The following is an 11,044-nucleotide window of genomic DNA, read 5'->3' on the forward strand; positions in this document are numbered from 1 at the left end:
CTGACATCACCTGCCAGCAGTAAAAATGTCACCATGTGATAAATGTCAGAATGTAAATCAGGCAGAGGAAAGATTTTACAATGGGAAAACACTCACTAAATCATTTATACATAATGATAGCACTTTTTTTTATTACATTATTTTCACTGGAGTTCCTTTTTAAGTGTAGAATTCCTCTTCAAGATGTGGAATGCATTTCTACAGGAAGTAGTTATGGCAAATTCTATATCTGCATTTAAAGGGGGCTTAGATGCTTTCCTTGCGTTGAAAGACATCCATGGCTACAATTACTAGGTAGTGCCTAATGATGTTGATCCAGGGATTTTATCTGATTGCCATCTGGAGTCGGGAAGGAATTTTTCTGTTTTGGGGCTAATTGGACCATGCCTTGTAAGGGTTCTTCGCCTTCCTCTGGATCAACAGGGATATGTGAGGGAGCAGGCTGGTGTTGTACCTTCCTCTAAATCAGCAGGGATATGTGAGGGGACAGGCTGGTGTTGTACCTTCCTCTGGATCAGCAGGGATATGTGAGGGAGCAGGCTGATGTTGTGCCTTCCTCTGGATCAGCAGGGATATGTGAGGGTGCAGGCTGGTGTTGTGCCTTCCTCTGGATCAGCAGGGATATGTGAGAGAGCAGGCTGGTGTTGTGCCTTCCTCTGGATCAGCAGGGATATGTGAGGGTGCAGGCTGGTGTTGTGCCTTCCTCTGGATCAGCAGGGATATGTGAGGGAGCAGGCTGGTGTTGTGCCTTCCTCTGGATCAGCAGGGATATGTGAGGGGACAGGCTGGTGTTGTACCTTCCTCTGGATCAGCAGGGATATGTAAAGGTGCAGGCTGGTGTTGTACCTTCCTCTGGATCAGCAGGGATATGTGAGGGAGCAGGCTGGTGTTGTGCCTTCCTCTGGATCAGCAGGGATATGTGAGGTAGCAGGCTGGTGTTGTGCCTTCCTCTGGATCAGCAGGGATATGTGAGGGGACAGGCTGGTGTTGTACCTTCCTCTGGATCAGCAGGGATATGTAAAGGTGCAGGCTGGTGTTGTACCTTCCTCTGGATCAGCAGGGATATGTGAGGGAGCAGGCTGGTGTTGTGCCTTCCTCTGGATCAGCAGGGACATGCTGATCAGCAGGGATATGTGAGGGAGCAGGCTGGTGTTGTGCCTTCCTCTGGATCAGCAGGGATATGTGAGGGGACGGGCTGGTGTTGTACCTTCCTCTGGATCAGCAGGGATATGTGAGGGGACAGGCTGGTGTTGTACCTTCCTCTAGATCAGCAGGGGTATGTGAGGGAGCAGGCTGGTGTTGTGCCTTCCTCTGGATCAGCAGGGGTATGTGAGGGAGCAGGCTGGTGTTGTGCCTTCCTCTGGATCAGCAGGGATATGTGAGGGGACAGGCTGGTGTTGTACTTTGTTTTCTAGTTGAACTCGATGGACTTTTGTCTTTTTTCAATTCAAATAACTATGTAACTATGCTCTGAACGCACCAGACCACGTGAGCATGATCAAGACCCCCATACCCCCATCGGCAAAGTAGATTTTGCTGGCTAGAACAGTCCATTTTTTAGCCAATGTGTTAAGGATCCGTTTCTCATTGCATCCCTCTTCAGGCTCCAATTCTGTTCTGTCCAGAAAAAATTGCTGCAACAGCAAACTTGTGGTCAGTCCAGCGGAGCGTGCGGAACGGACCAATGTTAACAGATCCAAAGGTAACATTGGATCCGTTCACGTTCACATCTGTTACCACTGGCGCATGCAGCCGGGGATTACCAATGTCTGGAATACCCCCCTGAGACTCCTGTACCTTTTAAAAATAAATTCCCATCATTCTAGTGGCAGCTGTTCAGTTACAATCCATGAACGTACCCATTTTTTATTGCCATTGTGAATCAGGCCTAAGGGCTGTCCTGCTAATCATCTGCCTCTAACACTTTTAGCCATAGTCGCTGAACAAGCATGCAGATCAGGTGTTTGACTAACGTCTGACAAGATTAGCTGCATGCTTGTTTCAGGGGTGAGAAGTTACAGATTTATCTGTCCAGCTGTTTTTAACAAACCTAGAATTTCACTTGAAGTTCTGGAGAGCACAAAAGAATGACTCAGAATGTTTTTTTTTTTTTCATGGGCATAAGGAACCAAAAATTCCACTAAAAAGTAGAAGATTGCTTCATCAAAACTTGATGCAAGGGAAATGCAAGTTATCATCAATTCCATGGTCTTGATTCACAAAAGAGTGCTAAAGCATAGCATGACCGTGCTATGCGTTTAGCGTGCAATGTACCGTGCGTAAGGTTTGCGCGTGAACAGACTTACGTGCACGCGCTGACGCAGCAAAGTGCACGCGACAACCTTCGTTAGCGCTCGCACGTAAATCTGTGAGGGCACAAACCTTCACGCGCAGGACTTTGTGCGCTAACCGCATATCACGGTCGTACTAGGCTTTAGCACGCTTTTGTGACTCAGGCTCCATATCTCCAAAAAACGAAATCCAGAATACATGCCGTGATCCTAATCTGCAAACTCATGGAATTCTACATACATTTTCGGTGTTCAGGTTCTATATAGGGTGGACAGCAGGAGCTGCGGGGACTTAGCGTCCTGCACGGACCAGACAGAGCTCTGAGCTATATAGCTCAGAGCTCTCTAAAGCATCTTTGTATTTGGGCTCCAAGGAGCCCCATTGGTCCTTAGCAGACCAATGGGGTTCCTTCAAATCAGAAGGAACCCCATTGGTCTGCTAAGGACCAATGGGTCTCCTTGGAGCCAAAATACAAGGATGCAGAGAGCTCTGAGCTCTGTCGGGTCCGTGCAGCGCACACGCGTATGCGGCGGGTGAGCGGCGAGTGACGTCGGGTGCGGCGTAGTTACAATGTAACAAAGTTGTTACATTGTAATAACTTTGTTACATTGTAACTGATAGAACATTTCCGAGGATATTGCGTGGGATCATTTATTTAAAGGGACAGGTAAGTATTAATGGTTAATTAAGAATATTAAAGGACTTTTTTCGTGGTTATGTTTTTTGTTCAATTAAAATACTTTTTCTATGTGTTTGTGTGTTTATTTACTTTTAACTCTTAAAGGAAATGGGTAAGGGGTACAAGTACCTCTATACTCATTTCTCCTGGGAGGGGGGGTGGGCATCTGGGGGATCCCTTTTTAAAGGGGACTCCCAGATTCCACCATGAACCCCCCACCCAGGAAATCGCGGCCTCCACCTCCACCGCCCATCGGAGGTGAAGAAGAGCCCCTTGTCCTTGGATTGGACAAGGGCTCGGAGGGGGAGGGGAAAGCTTGGCTGCCCCTCACCTTCCGAGACCCCCCAATCCATGGACCATGCGGGCTGGTATAGTCAGGGTGCGGAGCCCCACGCGGCCGGTGCTCCGCATTCTGGCTATCCCAGCCTGCATGGGGGACAAGGGGTTAAAGAGGTCTGGGAGGGGGGACCCCACGTCGTTTTTTTTTTATATTTCCCACACTCAGAACGAAGTAAGTAAAACTCTTCCCACTTGGGGGAATCTATGAAAATAATACACTATTGTTACCTGTGCAAAAAAACCTGACATTTTCCGCATTTAAAAGACATTTTTGCCCTTGAAACTTAAAAATCGATTTTCTCAAAAACTATAAGGTCTTTTTGAAAAAAAATTTTTTCCTCTTATTCCCACTGATCCCCTTAATATACCCTTGGAATTTGGTGTTCCTAAACTTTAAGCAGGCTTTGCTATTAACCGTTAAAGTCGGCGGGTTTTTAAATGTATACATTTTTACTTTGAAACTTTAACATCGATTTTCTCAAAAACTATAAGGTCTTTTTGAAAAAAAATTTTTCCTCTTATTCCTCCTGATCTCCTTAATATATTCTCCAAATTTGAGGCTCTTAGCATTTAAGGGGGCTTTGCTATTAACCCTTAAAGTCGGCGGCTTTTTTATATTATACGGAGCGCTACGGTTTAACGCGAAATTACGGTAGCGTTTAATGCGAAATTACGGCATGAACAAATAACCATTGTAATGCGAAAATTACGCGAAAATTACGCTTACGCGAAATTTCGCGAAATCCTTCTTCATTACGATTATGTACTTACGGCCATAATCGTAATTACACTAATTACGCGAAATTTCGCGAAATCGTAATTAGGTCATTACGCTCATCTCTAACGTTTGCATGTCGTTTTCTGGTAGTTTAACCAGTTTGCGGTTCACATTTTTTTTTTTTTTTACCACTTAAAGAGGAGCTGTCGCGAAAATCTTACAATACATACAAATAAGATGTACATTTATTCCTGAGTAAAATGAGCCATAAAATACGTTTCTTCTATATTGCTGTCACTTACAGTAAGTAGTAGAAATCTGACATTATCGACAGGTTTTGGGCTAGTCCATCTCTCCATAGGGGATTCTCAGCATGGCCTTTATTCTTTATAAATACATACCCTTAAAAAACTATATACAAACATGCTGGCCAGCTTCCCTGCTCGCTGCACACTATTTTGGCAGTTGGACGGAGCAACTGCCATTCACTAAGTGCTTTTAGAAATAAAGAAAACCCTGAGAACCCCCCTATGAGAAGATGGGCTAGTCCAAAACCTGTCACTTCTGTCAGATTTCTACTACCTACTGTAAGTGACAGCAACATAGGAGAAAAGTCATTTATGGCCCATTTTACTTCTTATTTGTATGTGTTAAATTTTAAATTTTCACGACAGTCCCTCTTTAACCCCCCTGGGACCACCTAACGCCGTTGGGCGTGGCCGCAGCCCCCGATGGGCGTCAAGTCCTGGGGCTGGGATTTGCAGGAGATTGTGCACAGGCTGCGCGCGCATCTCCTGCTCGGGGGCGGAGCTCCGCCCCGCCCCCAGTCTCCGAGCGATTGCCGCTCGGGAGACTGTAAAGACGGTGTCTTTTTACATGTACAGCGCTGTGATCAGCAGCAGCGCTGTACTGGGGGACAGCTGTGTGACACGGCTGTCCCCCTGGGGGACAAGAGAGCGAATCTATGACAGCTGATCGCCATAAGTGGCCTGCTGTGGGGAGGGATTTGAAAAAAATAAATATATAATAAATAGGAATAAATAATGAAAAAAAAAAAAAAAAGATTTTTTAAAAAACAAACAACTTGGGGGTGATCAGACCTCACCAACAAATAGGTCTGTTGGGGGGGGGGGGGGGGGGGGGGAGGAGGAGGAAATCACTTGTGCGCTCTGTTGTGCAGTCCTGCAGCTTGGCGTTAAAGCTGCAGTGGCCAATTTAGTAAAAATGTGCCTGGTCTTTACCACTGTGTTCCTCAAGTGGTTAAAATTCATGTCATTTTTGATACATTAGCTGTGTCCTTTTGATACAGCAATAACTTTTTAATTACTTATGCCATCTTAGTGATATTTCTCCCAAAGCTATTTTATTTTATGGGTAAAAAAGTAGGCATACATGCAGGAAATACCCATTTTTCACCCTTCCTAATTTTCGTATGACACGTCCCTTAGTTATAAAACACATAAAAATGAATTGGTTGGCCTTTCCCGGTTAAAACGATACCCCATATGCCATATTTTACTACTAGTGGAGCATGTGGCAGACCGTTATCCCCAGCCAGCGCATTTAGGGTGATAGTTTGGAGGCCATAGTGCTGTACAGATGCATCGCTAGGCAACGCCATAGCAATACATCTACGGTCAGCAATCTTTAATAGTTTATAAACCGGTATAGGTATTGCAGGGGTTAGTAGGCTAGGCTGGGGTTAAAAATTAAGGCATCTGCACCTGTACAGTAGGAGTGGACTTAGCTATTTCCGCCAGAGCAGGAAGCCACAAGCGCATACGCGCACACACTGACAAGTGGCTGACAAGGATATCTTCGTGGCTTGCGGCGCAGGATCCCCTACGGCCTACGCTGTGGAGGACAGGTGGAATGGTACCCCCAGAAGGAATTCGGGCACTGAACCTCTCCCCCTAGCGATACGCCAAGCCCTTGTGCATTTTCAAGTTTAGTTTGGCTGTGATGCAAGATAAATGACGTCTCGTTCAGCAGTTCATTGAAATTATTATAATTCACCACAAGGTGGCAGTGCAGTTTCACACATGAAGGATATGGCCACAACCGAGAGACTGCAGCACCGATACTGAAAGTGGGCTCACATGGTACAATTAAAAACCTCACATTTTACAGCAATTCCATATAAATGATCAATTGTATGGGAAAAATCTAGTGGTTTTTTTTGTTTGTTTTTTTTATTTTGAGAAAAAAATCTGATCAAATTTCCATTTAAAAAAAAAATTAAACTTAATCGTGGGCAGCACGGTGGCGTAGTGGTTAGCTCTCTCGCCTTGCAGCGCTGGGTCCCTGGTTCGAATCCCAGCCAGGGCACTATCTGCAAAGAGTTTGTATGTTCTCTCTGTGTCTGCGTGGGTTTCCTCCGGGCACTCCGGTTTCCTCCCACATTCCAAAAACATACAGATAAGTTAATTGGCTCCCACTAAAAATTGGCTCTAGACTACAGTACTTATAATACAGACATATGGCAATGGTAGGGATTAGATTGTGAGCTCCTTTGAGGGCCAGTTAATGACAAGACAATATATATATACACTGTACAGCGCTGCGTAATATGTCGGCGCTATATAAATACTAAATAATAATAATAATAATAAAAATCTGGAATAGAGGAAATTTCTGTACAATTTTCCAGAAGATTGGATGGTGTAAGAGAGATTGCTCATTTTACGATTTATTGACCCAAGCAATGTTTTCAGTTTGCTGTCTATTTTTCATAATTGGGGAAATATTTAAAACGTGTGATACATTGGTCCAATTTTTGAAATTGGAAATGATCGTTAACACCCACCAACAAAGGGGAAAACTATAACCAATTCAACCAGACTTAAAGAAAACCTGAACTGAAAATTAAAATTCAAAATAAGCATACACAAGTCATACTTACCTTCCATGTAGTCTACTCCTCAGTGTCTTTCTCCTGTCCCGCGTCCTATTTGTTCACTGTGATCAAGGGAATTTTCCGTCCTCCATTTTGAAAATGGTCATTACCCATAACCGCTTTCTGGTCAGCACACAGTTAAACTGTAACATCGCCCACTTGAGCTATAGGGAAACATGGACATTACCTGTTACATCAGTTTTCCTCTCAGCTATAACTGACAGCAACTGATATTTTACTGACAGCAACTGATATATTTCAGATCTGACAAAATATTGTCAGAACTGGAAGGGATTATTGTCAGAAGAAAATGGTGCGCTTCTGAGAGGAACTGATGGCAAGGTAACTATGCAATGTTCATTTGAAGTTACCTTATATGTTTATTTTAAATATTTTTACTCAGTACAGGTTCTCTTTAACCACTTAACATCTCAGTCGTTTTCAGCTTATGCATCCGAGCAATGTTCACCTCCCATTCATTAGCCTATAACTTTATCACTACTTATCACAATGAACTGATTTATATCTTGTTTTTTCCGCCACCAATTAGGCTTTCTTTGGGGGGGTACATTTTGCTAAGAGCCACTTTATTGTAAATGCATTTTAACAGGAAGAATAAGAAAAAAAATGAAAAAATTCATTGTCAGTTTTCGGCCATTATAGTTTAAAAATAATACATGCCTCCATAATTAAAACCCACGTATTGTTATTGCCCATTTGTCACGGTTATTACACCATTTAAATTATGTCCCTATCACAATGTATGGCGACAATATTTTATTTGGAAATAAAAGAGCATTTTTTCCGTTTTGCATACATCACTATTTACAAGCTTATAAAAAAAAATAGAGAGAAATATTTCATCTTTACATAGATATTTAAAAAGTTTAGACCCTTAGGTAAATATTTATGTGTTGTTTTTTTTTTATAGTCATGTTTTTTGTTTTTTTTTAAACATTTTATGTGGGCATTTTTGGGAGGGTGGGATATAAAAGTGTTTTATTTGGGGAAATATTGGTGTATTGTAATGTTTTTTGGGCATTTACTTGTAGTTTTACTTTTTGGCCACAAGATGGCAATCTCGATTTTTTTTTACATGACGTCACTCTAAGCGTACAATGTACGCTTAGAGGGACACAGCTTCAGAAAGAGCGAAGCTTCCGAGAGAAGCTGTCGCTTTTTCAGCGGGGGAGAGGAATCAATGATCGGGCTCCATAGCCTGACACATTGATTTCGTGGCTACCGACTCCGCGGCCGGGAGTGCGCGTGCACGCGCGCGATCGGCCGCGGGAGCGCGCCTGTCCTCCTTGACGTTTTTATACGTCAAGGAGGACAAAGTGGTTTAAGAATGGTTTAGGAATTCTGATTGACAGAATGATCTATAGAACGATAGTCATCGATCGGCACTACTAACGTCACCACACCTGATTGATTGTAGGGTCAATCGTTCGGGAGATTGAAATTAGAAAAATTGATTGAACTTCTCAAAGTGAAAAAAATAAATACAAAGTTGTATGGTGTGTGGCCATCTTAAAGTGTACCAGAGATGACAAATCTTCAACGTTTCATACATACCTGGGGCTTCCTGCAGCCCCATCCGCGCAGATCGCTCCCGCGCCGCCGTCCTCAGTCTTCTCCCTCTTCAGTACCGGGCCCCATAACTTCCGCCAGTTGCGGCCGGTCTGAGCAAGCGCAGTGCACTGCACTCCCGCTGTATCTCTCCAGCGGAGAATAGTACTGCGCCTGCGCAGTAAAGCGGATCGATCTGGCTAGGCTATGTCCGCCTTAGCCCAAAGAGCAGGTTCGCAGTAGATAAATATTGCAGCGCATGCGCAAGAACTTGTCGAGGAGGTGTCGGGGGAGCCAGCACTGGATTTCCCCAGGCTACAGGGGATGGGGAAGCTTCATCAGAACCACTCCTATACGCAGACAGTAACAGCTTTGAAGGGAACCTTAAGGCTCAGTTTCCACTTGTGCGCGGCATGCATCTTGCGAGACGCAATGCCGGTACAGCTGCTTGTATCTCGCAGCCGAGTCTAGTCGCACTATGAACGGCTATGGGATTCTGACAGCAACGCATGAATTTATGCTGCAGGGCCTCAGATTTTTCCTCGGCCACGAATTCGAATGCTCTGCATAAACTTTTATAAGCTGCCAAATTCCATCAGAATTAGTGGCTGAGGAATCGGCCCGTTTCTCATAAGTGGAAACAGCCTGACTGTGATGAAAAAAAAGTTTCATTTACCTAGGGCTCCCCCAAGCCCCCCCGCGCAATCGCCAAGCCTTGACTATCCTCCAGTGCACCGCCGCGGGTTAGTTTAGTTTTTATGCGCATCCTTGTACGCACTCCTGAGGTAAAGCGCGTCCTGCGCAGGCGCAGTAGTACATTTCTCTTACTGAGCATGTGCAGGACATGCTTTATGACAGGAACGCGTACAAGGATGCGCATAGCATCAAAACTAACCTGGGGGGGCACCGGAGGATAGTAGAGGACCATCGAGGGCACAGGATGGCTGCAGCAGGGTTGGGGAAGACCCAGGTGACAAACTTTTTTTTTCCCCATCACAATTAAAGAGAAACTGAACTTTATCCCAATCAGTAGCTGATACCCCCTTTTACATGAGAATTCTATTGCTTTTCACAAACAGACTAACTATCAGGGGGCGCTGTATGACTGATATTGTGGTAAAACCCCTCCCACAAGACACTCTGAGGACCGTGGTACTTCGGGCAGTTTCCTGTCTGTGAACCCTGTTGCATTGTGGGAAATAGCATGCAGCAGCTACATCACCTGCCAACAGTAAAAATGTCACCATGTGATAAATGTCAGAATGTAAATCGGGGAGAGGAAAGATTTTACAATGGCCAAACACTGACTAAATCATTTATACATAATTATTGTAAAAATGGAGCACTTTTTTAATTACATTATTTTCACTGGAGTTCCTCTTTAAGGTTCCCTTTAACCTGTTCTGTACCGAGTAATTCTTCGCGTCCCCAGCCACAATAGCGTCCTCTATGCTATAGCAGCATAGAGGGTGCTATTGTGGCTGGGAATGCGAAAAATCACTCAGTCTGCGTGGGTACAATACAGCTGCAGGGGGCTGCTGGAAGCCCCAGGTGAGCAAAACTCATTTTTTTGTTTGACTTAAGTGCCCCTTTAAGGATCAGAGACTGCTGGTACAGCAAAGCGGCGCTCACCGACAAATCTCCGCGCAGTCCCGCTGTTCACGTCGCTCCTCCATTCCCGCAGGTAGTCCTCTCTGTTTTTATTACAGCTGAGCGCTGTGTGCCGGTCAGGAGCTACTTTCATTGGCTCCTGAGCCTGTCAATCAATGTAAGCCAATGGGATTGGTTTACTGTGATGACAGGGTCAGAAGACAATGATACCGGCTCTGACCGGCTGACAGAGCTCTGCAGTCATAGAGACAGAAGGGCGAATGTATTACGGCGGGAAGAAAATGTCTCAATCTGCGTAACTGTCCTGTCAGATCCGCGCTGCCACACGCAGGACATAGGTTTCAACTGCGCCAGTCCGAAACAGGTTTAAGAGACACTGAAGCGAAAAAAAAATATGATATAATGAATTGGTTGTGTACTATGAATAGTTACTAGAAGTTTAGCAGCAAGGAAAATATTCTCATATTTTTATTTTCAGGTATATAGTGTGTTTTCTAACATTGCATCATTCTCTAATATGTGCAGATTACACAACACTCAGCATTCAAAATGATTCTTTCAGAGCAGTCTGTGAACTAATGACCTCTCCTCTGCCAGAGGAAAAGTAAATAGTTAACTAACAGTTGAGGTAATAAAAGTCAGAAAACAGTCCTCTCCACGACTTTGAAAGTCGTAGAGCTTAATGGCTTTTTTGTATAGAGATAACAACTGGAGTTTCTTAACTCTTCCTGTACTGGAAACAATTAGACTGATGTATCTGATCTTAATGTTTTATTTCTTAGCTGTACTACACAAACAAATCATAATGTCATAATTTTTTTCCGCTTCAGTGTCTCTTTAAGTAAGACTCCCAGTCAACACGTTTTATAACCTTGTGGCCTCCTCCTTCCACTAGTGCTAGGATTGGCATCATCAGTGGTGGCCATGAATCGCGGACCCT

At 44.2% G+C, this 11,044-nt stretch overlaps 1 protein-coding gene across 1 annotated transcript in view; it reads right to left on the minus strand.

Annotated features, from left to right (window-relative positions):
* AGR3 (anterior gradient 3, protein disulphide isomerase family member) overlaps window positions 1-5,829 on the minus strand; it is a 57,666-nt gene extending 51,837 nt beyond the window's left edge. The window contains exon 1 of the mRNA XM_068238505.1: window positions 5,753-5,829. The gene's annotated coding sequence lies outside the window, so the exon portion shown is untranslated. The remainder of the gene's footprint in view (window positions 1-5,752) is intronic.
* Window positions 5,830-11,044: the final 5,215 nt, after the last annotated feature.

The sequence above is a fragment of the Hyperolius riggenbachi genome, chromosome 5 (genome assembly GCF_040937935.1).
Source record: "Hyperolius riggenbachi isolate aHypRig1 chromosome 5, aHypRig1.pri, whole genome shotgun sequence".
In the NCBI taxonomy this organism is placed as follows: domain Eukaryota; kingdom Metazoa; phylum Chordata; class Amphibia; order Anura; family Hyperoliidae; genus Hyperolius; species Hyperolius riggenbachi.